The sequence below is a fragment of the Saccopteryx bilineata genome, chromosome 1 (assembly GCF_036850765.1).
Source record: "Saccopteryx bilineata isolate mSacBil1 chromosome 1, mSacBil1_pri_phased_curated, whole genome shotgun sequence".
NCBI classification, from domain to species: domain Eukaryota; kingdom Metazoa; phylum Chordata; class Mammalia; order Chiroptera; family Emballonuridae; genus Saccopteryx; species Saccopteryx bilineata.
The window spans coordinates 19,475,957-19,496,307 of NC_089490.1; the positions used below are offsets into that span (position 1 = coordinate 19,475,957).

At 43.2% G+C, this 20,351-nt stretch overlaps 1 protein-coding gene across 9 annotated transcripts in view; it reads right to left on the reverse strand.

Moving 5' to 3' along the window:
• The window catches only part of USP49 (ubiquitin specific peptidase 49), an 80,706-nt gene that overhangs the window by 32,018 nt on the left and 28,337 nt on the right, over positions 1-20,351 (reverse strand). For all 9 annotated transcript variants that reach the window (XM_066244620.1, XM_066244974.1, XM_066244802.1 and 6 more), the window contains one exon: positions 14,813-14,885. The gene's annotated coding sequence lies outside the window, so the exon portion shown is untranslated. The remainder of the gene's footprint in view (positions 1-14,812; positions 14,886-20,351) is intronic.

The following is a 20,351-nucleotide window of genomic DNA, read 5'->3' on the forward strand; positions in this document are numbered from 1 at the left end:
CCCCTCTTCCACTTAGTCCAACAGGGAAAGTCAAGGACTCCTATTTTCCCTCTGCCTACTGCGCGTCCTCAGCAAACAGCCCCTCCACATCTCAGAAATTCTCCCTTCACCGTGGAAAATCATTTCCAATCGATCTTACCCAGACTGCCTTTCCAATAATCACTGCTGCAAAAATGTCCACGGCACCTCACTATGCTTCTCTTAATACTTAAGACTTTTTATTATCTGGTCCCTACTGTCCTCTCCAACTACTTCTGCGTAGTTATTTCATAGGCTCCCTCCAATGCAGACAAACTAAAACCACTCATTGTCCACCTCCCAAACGTACTACACGTGCTCTTGCCACTCCACTTGGCTCATACTGTTCCCCTCTAGGAAGGGCCTCTATCCTCCCCTCTGCTCATTCATTTGTTCAGTAAATAACTTCAATAACTATTAGGTATTCTGCTGGCCCTAGAAATATAGTGAACAGATGCACAAGCCCTGCCTTCAAGGAACTTACAATGTAGAGAGTCCTATTCTTCCTAGGTTCAATGCTTATCTACTGATGAAGTTCCACTTTGAGTGCCCGTCACGTTTACAGGTTGGACATTCATTTTGTCTACCAAATATTGGCACATACAGAATAGGTTGTTGTTTCTATCTCTCTACCTTCCCCTCCCTCTCTAAAATCAATCAATAATAAAAGAACTAGAAAAAAGAACAAACTAAACTCAAAGCTACTAGAAAGATAAAAATAAAAAAGATTAGATCAGAAATGAAATTCGAATAGAAAAAAATCAATAAAACCAAAAGTTGGCTTTTTTTTTCTTCCTTTTTCTTTTTTTTTTCCTGAAGCTGGAAACGGGGAGAGACAGACAGACCCCCACATGCGCCCGACTGGGATCCACCCAGCATGCCCACCAGGGGCGACGCTCTGCCGTGACCAGAGCCACTCTAGTGCCTGGGGCAGAGGCCAAGGAGCCATCCCCAGCGCCCCGGCCATCTCTGCTCCAATGGAGCCTTGGCTGCAGGAGGGGAAGAGAGAGACAGAGAGGAAGGAGGGGGGGGTGGAGAAGCAAATGGGCACTTCTCCTATGTGCCCTGGCTGGGAATCGAACCCGGGTCCCCTGCACACCAGGCCGATGCTCTACCGCTGAGCCAACCGGCCAGGGCCAAGTTGGCTTTTTTTAAAAGATCAAGAAAATTGACAAAACCTTAGCTAGATTAAAATTTTTAAGGTGATTTAAAAAATTTTTTTCCATTGAGAGAAAGGGAGAGAGAGAAAGAGAGAAAGAGAAGGCATCAACTTCTTGTTCCACTTAGTTTTCCATTTAGTTTTGTATTCATTGACTGCTTCTCACATGTGCCCTGATGGGGATTGAACCCGTGACTTCTCATTGTGCTTTACCCACTGAGCCAACTGGCTAAGGCCTTGATTAAATTTTAAAAACAAAGAAGACTTAAATAATTAAAATCAGAAACAAAAGAGAAAAAATTAAAACCAGTTTTACAGAAATAAAGAGAATTATAAGAGAGAACTACAATCAATTGTATACCAACAAATTGGATAACCTAGAATAAACTAACAAATTTCTAGAAATACACAACCTACTAAGTCTAAACATAAAGAAACAGAAAATCTGAAAAAACCAATAGCTAGAAAGGAGATTGAATCAGCAATCAAAAACCTTCTAACAAAGATAAGCCCAAGACCAAATGGCTTCACTGGAGAATTCTACCAAACATTTAAAGAATAAACACCAATCCTCCTGAAACTATTCAAAAATATTGAAGAGGAGATAACACTTCCAAACTCATTCTTTGAGTACAGCATTATCTTGATACAAAAGCCAGACAATGACACTAAAAAAAAGAAAGAAAACTACAGACCAATAGCGCTGATGAATATTGATATAAAAATTCGCAACAAATATTAGCAAACCAAATTCAAGGGCACATTAAGGACTATACACTAAACAAGTAGGATTTATTCTTGGAATGAAAGAATGGTTCAACATAAAACAATCAATGTCATATACTACATTAATATGATGAAGAACAAAAACCACATAAGCATCTCAACTGATGCAGAAAAAGCATTTGACAAGATTCAACACCCTTCTTTTTTTCTTGGCGAGAGAGAGACAGAGACAGCAACAGAGACAGGGACAGAGACAAATAGGAAGGGGGAGAGATGAGAAGCATCGACTCATACTTGCGGCACTTTAGTTGTTCACTGACTGCTTCTCATACCTGCTTTGATCAAGAGGCTCCAGCCAAGCCAGTGACCTCATGCTCAAGCCAGCGACCTTGGGCTTAAAGTCAGACCTTTAGGCTCAAGCCAGCAATCATGAAATCATGTCAATGATCTCACGCTCAAGTCAACAACCCCATGCTCAAGCAAGTGAGCCTGCATTCAAGCCAACAACCTCAGGGTTTCAAATCTGGATTATCAGCATCCCTGATCGACCCTCTATCCACTGTGCCACCACCAGTTAGGTGACACGCTTTCTTGATAAATAAAAACAGTTGCCTGACCTGTGGTGGTGCAGTGGATAGAGCATTGAGCTGAAACGCTGAGGTCACCAGTTTGAAACCTTGGGCTTGCCCGGACAAGGCACATACATACAAGAAAGAAGCAACTAGTATGAGGTGAGGCTTCCCACTCCTCTTCACCTTTCTCTCTCTCTCCTTTCTAAAATCAATAAAATAAAATTTTTAAAAAGGCCAAAACAGTCAACAAGCTATTTTGCATAGTACTATTTTCTCATTAAAAGTACTTTTATTATTTCATTTTATGCTTCTTTCAATCCTATAAAACAGTTATGGTTGATATTTTTAACATGACATTTATAAATAAACTGAGAGGGAATACAGCATAGAGGTTAAAAGGTCAAGCAAGCTGCCTGGGTTGAAATTCTAGCTCTGCCCTTTTTAATTGTATATGACTTTGGACAAATAATCTCTCAGAGCCACAGTTCCCTTATCCATAATATGGAAACAATAATAGTTTCTACCTCACAGGGTGTTGTGAGGATTAAATGAGTTAACAAATATAAATCCTACAGCAATTCTTGGCACATAGTTAGAGCTCAAGAAATGACAGTCATTATATAGAGTGATCCTGTGACCTGCTCCAGATTACAAGCTGACACCGGTAGGACTTTGACTAGCTTGCTCTCTGCTAAGATCCTTTCACCTGACCCACAGAACTGCCCTTCCCTTTGACAAAATATTATATAGGTAAAGTACAGATATGTTGGGGCAAATTATTACTCTGTGCTCTTATTAAGTCATTTCTTCAAGTAAAATCCAACTGTTTAGTCCCTCATAATCTGATCCTGCCACTTTAATACTGTAAATTCTGTTTACAATTTCAAACTACCTTCTTTAGACCCCTTTTTTTGCTCGCACAACTCAAAACTTGATACACTTAAGGCACTAAGAACATATATTAACAAGCTCCACCACTTTCAGTAGCTGCTTTCTGAAATTCCCTGCTGTGCATTCCTAAGTGATGAGCTTAATAGAGATAACTCAAGCAGAATGGGAAAAAGAAACACTTGGAAGACACACGAGATCAAAACTGCCTATGATACAGCACCACTGGAGATACAGAGAAGTTGAGTGGCAGATAAACTGAGGGAGCAACAATAAGCACCTGGATTTCATTCTGAAGAGAGGATGGCAGGTACAGACTGTGTCCAACTTAGCACACGGAGTCTGCACCAACAGACCATGGACAGTGTGGGCAGCGGGCGGGGGCCTGCTGGCGAGGCAGCAATCGCTGGTTAGTGGTTACCATCTTCAGCTACAAAGGCTGAGGTGTGGCTCTCTCTATCTCATTCTTCAACTGCTTATTTATCTCAGTGCCAAAGTGACAGTTGGTCTCCAGGCAAATTACCCATCTGCCCAAAAAATAAAAATAGAAAGAATCACACATGAAGACCTTAATAAAATTTGTGTTAATGGAATATGACTCAGCCATAAAAAAGAATGAAATCTTACCATCTGTAACACAACATGGATGGACCAAGAGGGTACTGTAGTGAGTGTAATAAGTCAGACACATGTGATTTTACTTATATGTGAAATATAGAAAGCAAAATAAATGAACAAGGAGAACAGAAACAAACTAAAAAATACAGAGACCATTTTGATGGTTACCAGATGACAGGGGGGTTGGGGAGAAAGAGTAAAGAAAGTGAAGGATTAGGAATTACAAATTGGTAGTTACAGAATAGTCACAGGGATGCCAAGTGCAGAGCAGGGAATATAGTCAACAATACTGTAATAAATATATAGGATATCAGATGGGTACTAGATATACCGGGGTGATCATAAGTTATATAAATGTCTGATCATGGGGTTGTACACCTGAAACTAATATAATACTGTACACCAACTGCAACTGAAAAATAAAACATTATTTTTAAAAAACTTAAATTTGGCCCTGGCCAGATAGTTCAATTGGCTAGAGCACCATCCAGATGCACAGAGGTTGCTGATTCCTGGTTGGGACCACATACAGGAACAGAAACAGAATGATGTTTTTGTCTGTCTCACTGACCCTTCCTCTCTCTCTCTCTAAAAAACAAAACAAAAATCAATAAATATATTTTAAAATATTTAAATTAAATTTGTACTAAGCTATACAATAGGTTATCTCCTTTCAACCCTTTTTATACCTTATTATAGAAAAGTCCCTTAAAAATTTGATAACTGCCTGCCCAGGTGGTGGCACAGTGAATAGAGCATTGACCTGATATGCTAAAAATCCAGGTTTGAATGCTCAAGATTGCCAGCTTGAGTGCAGTCTCATCCAGCTTGAGCACAGGGTCGCTGGCTTGAGCGTGGGATCATAATAGATATGACCCCAAGGTCGCTGGCTTGAGCAAGGGGTCACTGGCTCAGCTGCACCTCTTGGTCAAAGCACCTATGAGAAGCAATCAATGAACTAAGATGCCACAACTGTAAGTTGATGCTTCTCATCTCACCCTTCCTGTCTGTCTGTCATAAATAAATAAATAAATTCTTTCATCTTTAAAAAGTTCCTTTCATACCTTCAGTGAAGGGAAGCTCAAATTCCACCTAATTTAAAAAAACAAACAAACTTGTATTAAAGTGTATTTTGGGGGAAGGAGACACCATGCTAGTTTTATTAACAGTGGTAACTTGAGATACGAGCAGATCAACATACTTTTTTAAGATACGAGCTGCGACTCTGTCTGTATTTTTGTTCGAGATTCGAGTGAAATTCCGAGATACAAGTCCTGATTCGGCAAGCTGCCACTAGTTGGCACGTTGGTGCATGGGTCCAGTATTGGCAGCACAACACCAGCATCTCGTTCTTTCTCACATGTTACCTGTAGAATCAAGTCAAATCTCGTGCACTGTACTTGTTCTTGCATCATTTTTGTATTTTTTACTAACTTTTTTTGTGTGCTATCATGGGGCTGAAGAAAGTGAGTGTAAAGGACAGTGGTGAGAAGGAGAGAATGATGTTGATAGAAGTAAGAAATAATAGAAAAACATGAGCGTGGTATAACGAGTGACTGAATTGGCAAGGCTGTACAACCTCAATACATCTACAATTTGTACCATCCTTAAACAAAAGGATGCCATCAAAAGTGCAAATCCGGCCCTGGCCAGTTGGCTCAGCGGTAGAGTGTCAGCCTGGCGTGCGGGGGACCTGGGTTCGATTCCCGGCCAGGGCACATAGGAGAAGCACTCATTTGCTTCTCCACCCCCTCCTCCTTCCTCTCTGTCTCTCTCTTCCCCTCCCGCAGCCAAGGCTCCATTGGAGCAAAGATGGCCCGGGCGCTGGGGATGGCTCCTTGGCCTCTGCCCCAGGTGCTAGAGTGGCTCTGGTCGAGGCAGAGCGACGCCCCGGAGGGGCAGAGCATCGCCCCCTGGTGGGCAGAGTTTCGCCCCTGGTGGGCGTGCTGGGTGGATCCCGGTCGGGCGCATGCGGGAGTCTGTCTGACTGTCTCTCCCCGTTTCCAGCTTCAGAAAAATACAAAATAAATAAATAAATAAATAAATAAATAAGTGCAAATCCAGTGAAAGGAACTACAATTCTGTCCCAATTAAGAACAAGTATCCATGAAGAAATAGAAAAGCCCCTGGCCGGCCTTAGCCAGTTGGCTCAGTGGTGGCGTGTCGGCCTGGCATGCAGAGGTCCCGGGTTCGATTCCCGGCCAGGGCACACAGGAGAAGCGCCCATCTGCTTCTCCACCCCTCCCCCTCTCCTTCCTCTCTGTCTCTCTCTTCCCCTCCCGCAGCCGAGGCTCCATTGGAGCAAAGATGGCCCGGGCCCTGGGGATGGCTCCTTGGCCTCTGCCCCAGGCGCTAGAGTGGCTCTGGTCGCGGCAGAGCGATGCCTCAGAGGGGCAGAGCATCGCCCCCTGGTGGGCAGAGCGTCGCCCCCTGGTGGGCGTGCCGGGTGGATCCCGGTCGGGCGCATGCGGGAGTCTGTCTGACTGTCTCTCCCGGTTTCTAGCTTCAGAAAAATACAAAAGGCCTGACCTGTGATGGTGTAGTGGGTACAGCGTCAACCTGGAAACACTGAGGTTGCCGGTTCAAAACCCTGGGCTTACCTGGTCAAGGCACACATGGGAGTTGATGCTTCCTACTCCTCCCCCCCTTCTCTATCTCTCATTCTCTATAATGAATAAGTAAAATCTTAAAAAAAAATATGTGTGTGCTTTGATGAGTAGGAAGGCTGGCACCCAGAGAAAAATACAAAAAAAAAAAAAAGAAAAGAAAAAGAAATAGAAAAGCTTCTGCTGGTGTGGGTGAAAGAGAAAGAGCTGGCAGGCGATACAGTGACAGAGACTGTAATATGCGAAAAGGCACATATTATTTATGGTGACTTGAAGAAGAAAGAACCATCAACCTCAAAAGAGGCAGCAGAAGATATGTTTAAGGCAAGTCACGGCTGGTTTGAAAATTTCAAGAAGATGCCTGACCAGGCGGTGGTGCAGTGGATAGAGCGTCAGACTGCGATGCGGAGGACCCAGGTTCGAGACCCCGAGGTCGCCAGCTTGAGCGTGGGCTCATCTGGTTTGAGCAAAGCTCACCAGCTTGGACCCAAGGTCGCTGGCTTGAGCAACGGGTCACTCGGTCTGCTGTAGCCCCCCCCTCTCGTCAAGGCACATATGAGAAAGCAATCAATGAACAACTAAGGTGTCGCAATGAAAAACTAGTGATTGATGCTTCTCATCTCTCTCCGTTCCTGTCTGTCTATCCCTCTCTCTGATTCTCTCTCTGCCTCTGAAAAAAAAAAAAGAAAATTTCAAGAAGAGATCTGGCATCCACTCTGTGGTGAGGCATGGTGAAGCTGCAAGTGCTGACGTTAAGGCAGCTGAGGAGTACATTTTGCTGCGCTTATCGCAAAGGAAGGCTACATCCCCCAACAAGTGTTCAACTGTGACGAAACAGGATTGTTTTGGAAAAAAAATGCCCCAAAGGACTTTCATCACCACAGAGGAGAAGAAGCTGCCAGGCCATAAACCCATGAAGGACAGTCTGACCCTTGCATTGTGTGCAAATGCTAGAGGTGACTGTAAAGTAAAGGCACTGCTAGTGTTATCATTCCGAAAATCCTCGAGCCTTTAAGACTCACAAGATTCTTAAAGAAAGACTGCAGGTTATGTGGCGCGCCAATGCTAGGGCATGGGTTACAAGGCAGTTTTTTATTGAATGGGTAAATCTCCTCTTTGGTCCTACAGTGAAGAAATATCTTCAAGAAAATAAACTCCTGATGAAAGCATTACTAATCCTTGAAAATGCTCCAGCCCACCCACCTGGTCTTTTTTTTTTTTTTTTTTTTTTTTTTTTTTTTTTTTTTTACAGAGGCAGAGATAGACAGGGACAGACAGACAGGAACAGAGAGAGAGATGAGAAGCATCAATCATCAGTTTCTTGTTGCGTGTTGCGACTTCTTAGTTGTTCATTGATTGCTTTCTCACATGTGCCTTGACTGTGGGCCTTCAGCAGACCGAGTAACCCCCTGCTGGAGCCAGCGACCTTGGGTCCAAGCTGGTGAGCTCTTTGCTCAAGCCAGATGAGCCCGCGCTCAAGCTGGCGACCTCGGGGTCTCGAACCTGGGTCCTTCCGCATCCCAGTCCGACGCTCTATCCACTGTGCCACCACCTGGTCAGGCCCACCCACCTGGTCTTGAAGATGGCACTCTTGATGAGTTCAAATTTGTGAAAGTCCTCTACCTCCCACCCAACACAACTTCAATCTTGCAACCTATGGATTAGCAGGACATTTCCAACTTTAAAAAGCTTTACACAAAGCACTTGTTCCGCTGCTGCTTGGAGGTGACTGAGAATACAATTCTAACCCTTCGAGAGTTTTGGAAAAATCACTACAACATTGTGATATGTTTATGCATTATTGACTTGGCATGGCAAGAGGTTACAAGAAGAATCTTGAACTCTGCATGAAAAAAGTTATGGCCCGATGTTGTTGCAGACAGGGACTTCGAAGGATTCGAACCAGTGACCGAGACCAAGGTAGAAGCATTGAAGGAGATTGTGTCCATCAGAAAGTCGATGGGGCCCTGGCCGGTTGGCTCAGCGGTAGAGCGTCGGCCTGGCGTGCGGGGGACCCGGGTTCGATTCCCGGCCAGGGCACATAGGAGAGGCGCCCATTTGCTTCTCCACCCCCAGCCCCTCCTTCCTCTCTGTCTCTCTCTTCCCCTCCCACAGCCAAGGCTCCATTGGAGCAAAGATAGCCCGGGCGCTGGGGATGGCTCCTTGGCCTCTGCCCCAGGCACTAGAGTGGTTCTGGTCGCGGCAGAGCGACGCCCCTCCGGGGCGTCGCATCGCCCCCTGGTGGGCAGAGTGTCGCCCCTGGTGGGCATGCCGGGTGGATCCCGGTTGGGCACATGCGGGAGTCTGTCTGACTGTCTCTCCCCATTTCCAGCTTCAGAAAATACCCAAAAAAAAGAAAAAAGAAAAAAGAAAGAAAGTCGATGGGTCTGGAGGTAGATGAGGGTGACGTAAACAAGCTTGTAGAGGAACATGAGGAGAAACTCTCAACTGAGGAGCTGATGCAACATACAGAGCTTCTGCAAGAGATTAATAGTGAGGACGAGGTACAGTCGGAGGAAGTGATTTCTACAAGTGAAATTAAAGACATGCTGGCAATGTGGGAGAAGCTTTCGAGTTTCAGAGAAAAGAAACACCCAGAAAAAGTTTCAACAGGTCGTGCTTCAGCACTTTTTAATAACACTTGTTTGTCACATTTCCGTAACATTTTAAAAGGCAGGCGAAAGCAAACCTCTTTGGATAGATTTTTATTCAAAAGTCCTGCAAGTGAAAGTGCTGAAAGTACAGCCAAAAAGGCAAAAACAGGTGATGATTAAATGAAAAATACATAATGTTAAGCTTAGGTTAAGTTTAAAGTTAAGAAAGTACATTTTTTTTACAATTAAGTTTTTGTGGTTTTATTTTAAGTAAAGAAAAGTGCAGTTTAAGTTTTGTTTAAAGTAAAGAAAATGCAGTTTTAGTTTACATTCAGTGTTAAGAAAGTGCAGTTTTAGTTTCCGTGTCTACAGTGCCTGCATCCCTTCCTCCCTCCCTCCTCCTCCGCCATTCACCTCCGTTAGCCGCACTTGTCTGTCTCCAAGGTAAGAATACAATACTAAATAACACTTTTTCCTTTTATTTCACATATTTTGTTATGCACTGGTAAAGTATACATGTGTGTTTCTTAATTAAAAACGTGTCTTTTTTCATAATTTAGGATGGTTTGGGGATGTTTCACAAGGTTGGAATGAATTAAATCTATTTCAGTTACTTTAAATGGGAGAAATTTGTTTGATATCCGAGTTGACTGACTTATGAGCTGGTTACAGAATGAATTAAACTTGTATCTCAAGGTACCACTGTATTTTTTTTTTTTTTTTTTGTATTTTTCTGAAGTGAGAAGCAGGGAGGCAGAGAGACAGACTCCCGTATGCGCCTGATTGTGATCCACCCAGCATGCCCACCAGGGGGTGATGCTCTGCCCATCTGGGGTGTTGCTCCTTTGCAACCAGAGCCATTCTAGCACCTGAGGCAGAGGCCATGGAGCCGTCTTCAGTACCTGGGCCAACTTTGCTCCAATGGAGCCTCAGCTGCGGGTGGGGAAGAGAAAGACAGAGAGGAAGGAGAGGGGGAGGGGTGGAGAAGCAGGTGGCACTACTCCTGTGTGCCCTGGCCGGGAATCAAACCTGGGACTTCCACACGCTGGGTCAATACTCTACCACTGAGCCAACCAGCCAGGGCATTGAAGTGTATTTTAAATTAAAATAATCTTTAGAGACAATTTTTGGGCATTCACATTTTGAATGTCAGTTTCTTTTTCCATTAATATTCCTATAGTATTTCCAGTCCTTTCATTTGGAAATGGCTGAGCTAGTGAGTGATATGCTACACGTCTAGCGGGTGAGCAGGAGTTGATGACCACACCAGTTAACCTTCAAGTCACTATTAAGTGACAGAATCTAATGAGCCAGGTAATCTCTTTTGTATAAAAGTCTATTAAACAAATTACAGGACCTTGGGAGCAACTCACTCACCAGGCAAGGAATATCCACTTATGTAAGAACATTTTTCTTCAAATAATAAAAAAAATTACAATAAACTTAACATTGCTTGGTATTTAATTTTTTAAGTTAAATTTCTTAATAAACGTTACATTATTTTTTAGAACAAAACAAGATTAAAACAGCAACAAGGGCAACTGGACAGGCCCACCTTTATTGCTATATTGGGGTGCCACGTTAGATTTGAAAAATCCCAAACCATTTGGTGATGCCTTTTGAAAAAAGAAATCAGAAATCACAAAATGTCAAGCAGTTTCCACTCTATATTCAACACTCGGACAATGAGAAACACCATTTAGTGCCCCAATGCCCAGTGGCTGTGCTCCCGTTCATTCAGATCCCCCGGGAAGGAGGCTGTGACAGGGCGAATCGCTGAGACCTGCAAGGGAAGCCCCAAGAGAGGGGCGGGTTTTCACTTTCCCTCTGTCCACTGCCTTCCAGCCCCCGGAGCAGGACGGGAGCGCAGCAGATACTGTTAACACTGAGACGTAAAGCGCTGTCCTGAAAGGTCCTCTTGGTCCTCCCAAAGTTGGGAGCAACAGCACAAAGAGCAACCGGCAAGGCTGGCAGTGCTGCTGCTTACACCAAACCCTTTTCTACTTCAAGTCAGCTTTCCACAGTTCCTTACAATTGGACCACTCCCTCTAGCATAATTATGAGAAAGGAATAGAATTTTCACTTCTCTAGACTGGGAGACACAGCCCCCATCTCTCAGGACGTCACTGGAATCTACACAGAGGGTTTGTGTGGTCGGCACTGCCTGCGAGCACGCACAGTCTACCAATCACTTAGAGAGGGCATAAGGACAGTGTGACCCCACACCGGGGTCACTGTACTGTTCCAGTGTAGCAACAGCCACCAGTACTTATTTGTCACTGAAAATCTAGTGGGAAGCATGAACTTACTCGCATCCTTTGTAAATGTTTTCAGTGTGTGGATTAAGGAAGACAACTGGATCCTCCTATCTTAGCCCTGCATTCAGCGTGTTGAACAGGCAGCCTTTGGAAAGCTCCACTGCATATTGTAAGTCAGTAATGTTGAGTGAGTACTGCTATGAAAATAAGTGTCTCAGAGGCCCCTGGACCACCCTCCAAGACACTGTTGTAGAAGATATTCAGAGCCATTAACTTCGATGAACATTCAGAAAGGATTCTCAAACAAGGGAACAGAGTTTAAAAAGATGGAGAGAGGAAAACATTACTGACTACATGTAGACACTTCATAGGAAAGCCACACTGTTTTATCAGCATACTTGCTACTTTAAATGTCACTTACTCTTTGTACTTTATCATAGAAAAGAAAAGCCAATCTGACAAGACAGACTCCTGAACAAAAACGGTGTACAAGTCCTTTCAGTTCCTATATAAATGTCAACTGTTAATGCATTTACATTTTGACCATCACTTATAAGTGACATCTAATTATAAGCCCCTTAAGTCACCTTTCTCCTGCTTTTCTTCTTTCAACAACTTTCTGCTGACTGACATTCAAATATTATTTAACAGGACAAAAGAACAATTTCCAACTACCAATCAGTTCCAAACTGCTACACAGTTAAATCTTTCTGTCTGCGTGTTTCTATGAATAGCAGCTAAATGGTAATCTACAAATCAACTCACTCTAATCTCTTCTAAACATGTATTTCGTCCTGAGCTAGGTGGTGATTTCTATCCACTACAAATGATTCCTAATGAAGCAAAACAGCTGTAATCATGTAAGTATGGTCAAGAAAAATAATTATTTACAAATAATCATCTTACATCATTCTTCTTATACTTCAGATACGTGATTTCAAATTTTCCTTTCCCCAAAGAAGCAAAAACAGATCTGTTACAGTGACATTTTTAGGAGATATTTGTCTTTTCTGTTTTATTTAAATTCACCCTCACCTTAGGAAACCTTAAGAGTTTAATAACTAGACGAGCACCCCCTCCCTACTCAACAACACAGGTTCTGTGACTTTGGGCAAATGACTCTACTTGTGTCTCCCTTTCCTCAGCTTGTAAAATGAAGATAATAATTGTAAAATGAAGATAATATCTGCTTCCCAAGTGGATGACAGGATTAAATAAAATAATTAATATATAAGTAAAGCATTAAAAAATGTGTCTGACATATAATAAATACTCAGTAAATGTTAACTTGTTTTTATATATGTCTTCTAAAATAGAGCAGAAAGAGTGTCCATAACAATCTAAGAGTGCCCCAAAACAAGACAGGAGAAAAAATATTAAAAGAGATGACTATTTTATTGTCCTTTCTTCTTAAAATAGATAATTATCTGCACCACCTAAGAAAGTGCTGATAAGCCATGGAAAGATGTCAAAGGCACTTTCAAAACCATTCCAATTCTGTGGAACAGAAGAAAAGGAAACTCAGAAGACCTGTCCTTCAAAACAGGCTGAAGGAATCTTAGTTTTTTTTTAAATTTTTATTTTTTGTATTTTTCTGAAATTGGAAATGGGGAGGCACTCAGACAGACTCCCGCATGCACCCGACCAGGGTCCACCCGGCACACCCACCAGGGGGCGATGCTCTGCCTATCTGGGGCATTGCTCTGTTGCATCCAGAGCCATTCTAGCGCCTGGGGCAGAGGCCACAGAGCCATCCCCAGCACCAGGGCAAACTCCGCTCCAGTGGAGCCCCGGCTGCGGCTGCGGGAGAGGAAGAGAGAGACAGAGAGAAAGGAGAGGAAGAGGGGTGGAGAAGCAGATGGGCGCCTCTCCTGTGTGCCCTGGCCAGGAATCGAACCCGGGACTCATGCACGCCAGGCCGACGCTCTACCACTGAGCCAACCGGCCAGGGCCAATCTTAGAAAATTTAACATATCTATCCAGAAACAAGAAGAATGTGAGTCCAGCTTTGACACAGGTACTTTTATGAACAGGATAAAACTATCAAAGCCCAAAGACACTTTATTCATATACACCGATAAGCACTACATATGCCGTAAGATATGCAGTACATGGCGAAGGTGTATAACTCTATTCTCACTTAGTTCAGTAGCATACTCTGAGAAAGATGAAGCTTAAAGGCAAAAAGAAAACTTGCGTGAAAAAATGTAAAAGCTGACCTGTGGTGGTGCAGTGAATAAAGTGCTGACCTGGAAAGCTGAGGTCGCCGGTTGAAATCTGCAGGCTTGCCAGGGCAGGGCACACAGGAGAGGCAGCTAGAGGGCGATGCTTCCTGATGCCCTGTCTACACATGCCTTTCTCTCTCTCAAATCAATAAATAAAATCTTTTTAAACAATTTCTTTTTAAATCTTTGCCTCCAGGGTTTAACCTTATTCAAGAAGGTTAAACTTTTGGGATATATCAGAAAAAGATTAATTTCCAGAGGACTGGTATATAAACATGTTAACTGGAATACATATGAGAATTATAGCTAACATTTACTTAACACTATCTTCCAGGCATTATTCCAAGTTTTTAATAATAGATTAACTAAATATTCTTCAACATGACACAAGATAGGCATTTAATTGTTCCTGCCTTATACCCAAGGAATTGAGGCACTGAGAAATTAACTTGCCCAGCTGTCAAGTTAACAGTGGCTGGTCAGTAACAGTTTAGCTCTGAAGCCCAAGTGTTTAAACACTAGGCAAAGAGGAAGGTTGCACAAACAGGTATCATACACTTATATACTCTCTGCAAGGGGGCTGAGATGCAAGTAGAGGGCTTTGGTTATCCATGTGTAAATTACTGACAATGAGAATGTGTGGACTTGTGTAAGTAAAATATGTTACAATCTCACAAATATAGTCACATCCTTTATTGGGCTTCCCATGGCATTCTACCTGATTACCACCTGACGCAGTCTGCACTTGCCTAATAAATGGGACCTCAGCGTGAGCCCAGCATCACCGCAGCTGGCAGTATTTAGAGGGCCAGAAATGGTGATTAATACTGACAGGTCGTGACATACATGTTCTCTATCCAAGCACCAGTAAGCTTCAAGACCTACCCTGGACTTGTTTTAGTATAGCTGCTGGTTCCCAGGTCCCGTCTTTATCTTCAAATATGGTAAGATATTTGTGCCCTCCCTTAGCTGCATGGTACTGAAAAATTCCCAACAGTGAAAGTTCAGAATGGAGAGAAGACAAAGACAGAGATGCATCCCTCACACTAACAGCCTGCCAACCGCAGGTACCTGGTGTAGAGTGGCCATACGTACGCTATCAGGAATAGTTCTCATTAATAACCTTTTATTATAATTGTATTTCTTACCCATTAAACAAGTTTACTTCCATCTTCTTACATATTATTCCAGTCATTGATTAGGTCTCCTCTTCTCTATTACCTATGGAGAAACAATCTGTAAGGTTGGGCTAATATATGGCAAGAGAAAAGCAATTTCATGAATTTTATTTATAATTTAAAAAATATTAATCAGTATATTACAATGCAGTTTAATGACCTCCCTATAAGTACTCAAACTTAACGCAAAAGAGTGAAAGAAGCTGTGACATTTTTCCAGCTCGGAACAATCAAAGACTTTGTCACTTATGGAGAGATTGAGGTGTAAATGGAAGTATGCAAGGTTTATGTTCTGAAAAATACGCTTCTGCACTTGCTTTAGGTTTGAAAAATTATATGTTGTCTTTGCATATAACCTCAGACTGTCAGAAGAACAAAAACTAATTCATGGTAACAAAAATACTCGAGTACCAAAAGCTAAAATTATTTTTGCATAAGTGCAATATGTAATAATAAAAGATTCCATTAGGAAACCCCTTTGTGTTAGGTGGGCTTGTGCCTTTTAAAAAATCAGCGTGTTTCTTTAAAAGTAACATACATCCTATACTCAAGGACTGTGGATTAGTCAAAGATATGTAGAGTATATGATTTGGACAAATTACATGTATAATTATTTTTTAGGTGTTTTTTCTTTCGTACTTTCTAGGTTTCTGACACTGTATTCAGGAAGCAGTACTCAATAAACTTGAGATTAGTGCATTGTCGGCCACCATGTAATAAGAGGAAAAATTCTCTATTTTGTCACACTATAAACTAACACAAAATTCCTCTTACAAGGGACTTTCTTTGTGAAAATATATATGTTCCCTCGATATGGGTCACTCCACCTCTCAAGTCCAGGCCTTTGGGGTGAATGGATTCCTGCAGAATGGCTGTCAAAAGCAGGCAATTGCTGCACATTAGGCAAGGGAAAAAATTAGTTATTTTTTCTCTGAAAGGGGCAGAGAGAGGAATGATGAGGAGAGGGAAAGGAAGAGAAGACTCAGTGCAGCGGAGCAAAGCAGGGACTCGGTGGAGGTGAAGTGCTCGGGTCAAGGGTGGCCTGAACACGTTTTCAGAATGGGGTCGCTGGGCCGGGGCAGCTGCAGTAATGCAATGTAAGGCTCACCCCACCTCTGCTGGTCTCCTTTCCTCAGGTGCACCCAACCCACAAGTGCCCGGTGTGAATCAGGGCCTTTCTGAAAACCAGAGGAAGAACCAAGCCTCGTGTCTGAGTGCGCACAGTGCACATCAGAGGTGCCAAGTAAGAAAACAGGCCTAGGAGGCAGAGTGACTGCTGGAAGATAAGACCAAGGGAGTGCACAGATATTTTTAGGAGGAGCTTACAATTTCCACACCATCTAGGCTGGGGATTAGAGGCAAGCTTATCCAGGAAGCTAAGCTGACATTGTTTAACTGGGGGTTTTATATCTATAAACGTTCCCTCTTTCCTATCCCAAATAACCCTACTTTCAATATAAGAACATCAAAACATTTTTTGCCTGACCAGGTGGTGGCACAGTAACTAGAGGGTCAACCTGGGATGCTGAAGTACCAGGTTTGAAACCCTGAGGTTGTTGGCTTGAGTGCAGGCTCATAGACATGACTCCATAGTCGCTGGCTTGAGCCCAAGGGCACTGGCTCGAGCAAGGGGTCACTGGCTTGGCTGGAGCCCCCTGGTCAAGGCACATTTGAGAAGCAATCAATGAACAACTAAAACTGCTGCAAGTATGAATTAACACTTCTCTCTCCTTTCCTATCTCTGTCTCTGTTTCTCTCTTTTACTAAAAAACAAACAAAAAAACATGAAAAGATTTTTAAAAAGAACCCTAAAAGATTAGAAGTTAACTTAATTATATTTAAATCTAAGTTATTTTAATTAATGCTGGATGCTCTCCAAAAACTGAACACAATAATCAATTCTATTCTAAACAGCACATAGGATATTTAACTACATGGAGTTTAGGCTTCAAAGCCCTATGAGACAGGCAATAATTTGAAGAGTAATGACTTCAATAATTATGATGGCAATCCTAAAAACTGGGAAATTATAATATATCAGCTTACTATAAAAAGACACGTTTAAAATTTTCCATCTAGGTCCCACTTATATCACTAAAAGTACTGTAATGTACTTTTGAATGGGAGAAGGGAAATTACAGAATGTGTATATAAAATAAATCACTATAGTAGAAACAAACAAAATGTGATGATATCCCTTTAAATGGCCATTAGAAATAAGGTCCCAAACAAGCACATTCAGGCTGATGTATTAGTGCAACTTGCTGTATCTCAGGCTTTTTGGTGTCATGCAAGGCGAGATGCAGCGTAACTGAGACCAGTTACCATCATGGTGTCCACTTTCCAGCACAGACCTTACCCAAGTTCCAGCACTTGGCTTCCCTGAGCTGTTTTCTCATCTAGTTCATAGCACTGGTGTAAGAATTAAATGAGAATGCTGGTAACATGCTGGTGTACCGCTTGGCACATAGCTGATGATACCTTCCTACCGTTAGTTTAGAGCAATTTTTCAGGGCTTGAGAAGAAAACTCACTCTTGAAAACCTTACTCAACTTACTCTTATTCTGCCAAATAATAGTAACAATAAAGATCATGATGATGAGAGCTGTTGATGACACTTTATAGCCTTCTATGTGTGCCAGACACTCATCTAAGCACTTTCACAACTCATCCAATCCTCACAATTATGCTGGAGGCTTAATCTTTAGTCCCACTGCACAGACACTGAAACTGAGGAACAAATAAGTTCCAGTTAATACATGGCAGGGCTAGGATTCAAACCCAGGTTTCTGCTCTAATACTAGCACTGCACTGCCCTGGCCAGTGGCACAGTGGATAAGAGTATTGTACCAGAACCCCAAGGTTGCCAGTTTGAACCCCAGTCAGGGCTCAATCCCGAGGGCACCGGCTGGACCCCAAGGTTGCTGGTTCAAGCCTCTGTCAGAGACCATATGAGAAGCAATCAATGGGTGCAAAACTAAGTGGAACAATGAGCTGTTGTCTCTCTCTCCCTCTTTCTTCCTCCCCACCCTTTTCTCTCTCTCAAGAAAGAAAAACAGAATACTAGCACCATCGTCTTAACAAGATGACAGCAGCAAGGCCCTTTCTTTTTCCCTTCTCTCTCTTTCTTTCCTTCCCTCCTCCCTTCCCCTCCCTTCCCCTCCCCTCCCCCTCCCCTTCCCCCTTCCCTTCCCTTTCCTTTCCCTTTCTTTTTCTTGAGAGGAGGGGAGATAGAGAGACAGAATCCTGCATGTGCCCCAACCAGGATCCACCTGGCAACCCGTCTCAGGCCAGTCAAATCAACTGAGCTATTCTCTGTGCCCAGGGACAATGCTCAGAACAGTCGAGTCACTGGCTGCGAGAAGGGAAGAGAGAGAGAAGGGGGAAAGGGAGGAGGAGAGAAGCAGATGGTCGCTTCTCCTGTGTGCCCTGACTAGGGATCAAACCCGGGACATCTGCACGCCGGGTCGATACTCGATCCACTGAGTCAGCCAGCCAGCCAGCCAGGCAGCAAGGCCCTTCCTTAAGAGCTAATATTAATGTAGTCAGACAGGGAATGTTCAGATGGCTAATGAAACAGAACAGATCCATATTTTAGTTAAAGTTATCTTATACATTATAGTTTATAGATTTAAAAAAGGTTTGTTATATAGCTCAAAATATTTAGTATATTATATACATCTTACATTTTTAGTTATGGTACTTTTCTTTTTTTTTTCTTTTTTTGTTTTTTTGTTTGTTTTTTTGTATTTTTCTGAAGCTGGAAACAGGGAGAGACAGACAGTCAGACAGACTCCCGCATGCGCCCGACCGGGATCCACCTGGCACGCCTACCAGGGGGCGATGCTCTGCCCCTCGGGGGCGTCGCTCTGTTGCAACCAGAGCCACTCTAGCGCCTGGGGCAGAGGCCAAGGAGCCATCCCCAGCGCCCGGGCCATCTTTGCTCCAATGGAGCCTCGGCTGCGGGAGGGGAAGAGAGAGACAGAGAGGAAGGAGAGGGGGAGGGGTGGAGAAGCAGATGGGCGCTTCTCCTGTGTGCCCTGGCCGGGAATCGAACCCGGGACTTCTGCACGCCAGGCCGACGATCTACCACTGAGCCAACCGGCCAGGGCTACATCTTACATTTTTAAAAGTTTAAAAAGTTGACCAGGAGAGTATTAATAAATTTAACTCAGGAAAAAAAATCAACCAAGATGATATCTTTTCCAGCAAGGGCAGTAACGTGGCACATTCCAAACACAAACACTGAGTACCTTACGCTGCATCTTACCTGTAAGTACCTTCCCCTGCAAGCTCCTGGAGAAAGCAACAGCATCTTGTCTAACTTGTGGTAAACATCAATGATGTCTAAAAAAGTGCCCGGTCCTTACCAGGTGCTCAATACATATTGATGAAAGAAGAAAGAGGAGAGAGAGAGAGAGAGAGAGAGAGAGAGAGAGAGAGAGAGATTTTTTTTTTCTGCATTTTTCCGAAACTGGAAATGGGGAGGCAGTCAGACAGACTCCCGCATGCTCCCGACTGGGATCCACCCGGCATGCCCACCAGGGGGCAATGCTCTGCCCCTCTGGGGCGGGTTGCTCTGTTGCATCCAGAGCCATTCTGGCGCCTGAGGCAGAGGCCACAGAGCCATCCTTAGCGCCCGGGCCATCTTTGCTCCAATGGAGCCTTGGCTGCAGGAGGGGAAGAGAGAGACAGAAAGGAAAGAGAGGGGGAGGGGTGGAGAAGCAGATGGGCGCTTCTGTGTGCCCTGGCCGGGAATCGAACCCGGGACTCCTGAATGCCAGGCCGACGCTCTACCACTGAGCCAACCGGCCAGGGCCGAGGCCAGATATTAAACAAAGGAAAAATTCAAGTCTGTCTAGTGTTTCCATTGACATTTTAGGGCGCTGACGCTACGTGCTTATTTCCACCACCCATTCACTATATACATAGTTTTACTATCAGCAAAGTCTTGCCAAATTAAAGTATTTCCTTGACCTAGCCACATTTCTGGCTATTCCAATCTCTAAGCTCATGTAATAAAATGTCTTATGACCAAGAGTCTCAAGTACACAGTGAATAGAAGATTCATGCATGACTGCATACATGCAACCTACTATGATGGTTCTTTATGGTTTTCAAAGTTCTTCTACATATAACTCCCAACTGCCTCAAGACAGCACTGAGTGTAGACAAGGCAGGTGTATTAATAGGAAGCTACACGTAATGTGGATGGTTTTAGAGTAGAAACATATCCTCATAATCACTGCCAAAGAATCAGTGGCTCAGAACCTGAATTAAATGCCTTCTCTGCAGTTGGGCAGAAAGTCTACAAAATGACATTTTAAAGCCAATGTCATAAGAAAAATTTTAAACCATAAATGATCAGTTATAGTTAATTAAACTAAAACCAGACCAAATGCCTTGGAAAATACAAAGGTAGAAGAAATCCCCAAAACTAAGTAAAAGGAAATTTTACATGCATCCACAACTACATAAAAAAACCTTGTCTGACCAGTGGTGGCACAGT